We start from the raw sequence: 1,697 nt of genomic DNA on the forward strand, positions 1-1,697 counted from the left end.
CGGAGGGATCCGGCGGGCACCGGAGGATACGGCACACCACGGCGCCGGGAGCGCTTAAGACGGCGCTGTTCAAATATATAAAAGGATGTCATATAGAGGAGGGAGAAAGGTTGTTTTCTGCTGCTCCAGAGAAGCGGACATGGAGCCATAGATTCAAACTACAAGAAAGAAGATTCCACCTAAACATTAGGAAGAACTTCCTGACAGTAAGAGCTGTTCGGCAGTGGAATTTGCTACCAAGGAGTGTGGTGGAGTCTCCTTCTTTGGAGGTCTTTAAGCAGAGACTTGACAGCCATATGTCAAGAATGCTTTGATGGTGTTTCCTGGTTGGCAGGAGGTTGGACTGGATGGCCCTTGTGGTCTCTTCCAACTCTATGATTCTATGATTGCTGAGATTTGGGGTAAACTGATCAGGAAGTTTTGGTGTGCATCCCAAAGCCTAAGTTCACTGAGCCTTCCACGATAATTCAAGAAGATACTAGTGTCTTTGGAATCCTTGGAGGAGTTATTAATTAAGCAACTGGGAAGTGCTTTTCTTCCAATGCCAACTAATTTCTCTTACCCAGAATTCTTTTTTACTTCAATGTGGCCAATACCTATTTTGAACTAAGAGGAGGGGTGAAAGCCTTATGGTACTGTATACATTTGCTAGCCTAATACCCTTTTCCAGGGCACGATAAACTGGCACTAGCTTGATCAGGCTGATTATGCTCCAGCCCATGATGTTTTTCCCTCTCCGCCAACTCCCCATCTCTCTGAACCCTCAACACTCCAGAAAGCTCAGTCCTCAGGAGATTGTTTTTTTCTGGATACCTGGAGCATCTCCAGACTGGTGGGGTTCCCCTGCCCAGGTATATTCTGCAACATGTTACTGATGCAATAATAAGCCATTAGCAGATTTATAGTGGACCATTCTGCTTTACTAAATTATGTGATGCTTCCCAAATGACAACACACTATTGCCACCCAGGAGGTCACTTTTGCTCTATGGCACAACCAAGTCTGGGCAAACAAAACATGGAGCATTTGTGGTATGAAAAGTTACAGGACTTCAGCAGAAAGCTGTGGCACATGCTCCAGAATGAAGCAGTAGGTCTGCGCCAAAATCTTTGCAGGTGCGAACAGTATTGAGAGCGGGATCAAGGATAACCACTCTAACATCATGGTTGGTGACAGATAGAGAAATAATGAATGCACAAGAAAAAGGAGTGGGCCTTGGAAAGTTTAAGGAGAAGGCTTTGGTGGTTGCTTCTGGATTAGGACTAGTAAACCTGTGCCAAAAAATCATGCAAAAACAGAGGGAGCACACAGGCATCGAGGTGGGCCAAGTTTGCTCATGCAAACTATAGCTGCTGCCACCTCTCATTCACCTGTGCTTTCTTCTTCTTTGGCAATCACTCGTGGGCGAGTAAGATTGTCTTCCATAAACACGGTTTTAACAATGAGTCCGTAAGTGACTGTGGAGGCCAATTCTGGATCCACACATCCTTCCACAGTGGGGACATTGGTTTCCAGGCAGGAGTTGACCACGGTGTGGACTTGCCAAGCGTGCCTTCCTCTTAGCACGTTTCTCCCTTGTGTCCTGAGTTCGAGTGTCTTCAAAGCCCGTGACACCTTTGGTAAAGGCTGTTCTCCAACTGGAGCGCTCACAGGCCAGTGTTTCCCAGTTGTCAGTGTTTATACTGTACTACATTTTT

At 46.3% G+C, this 1,697-nt stretch overlaps 1 protein-coding gene across 1 annotated transcript in view; it reads right to left on the reverse strand.

Annotated features, from left to right (window-relative positions):
• LOC132591998 (uncharacterized) overlaps positions 1-1,697 on the reverse strand; it is a 452,388-nt gene that overhangs the window by 234,104 nt on the left and 216,587 nt on the right. The gene's annotated exons all lie outside the window — the stretch shown is intronic.

This window comes from Zootoca vivipara, chromosome 1 (genome assembly GCF_965207765.1).
Source record: "Zootoca vivipara chromosome 1, rZooViv2.hap1.1, whole genome shotgun sequence".
Lineage (NCBI taxonomy): Eukaryota > Metazoa > Chordata > Lepidosauria > Squamata > Lacertidae > Zootoca > Zootoca vivipara.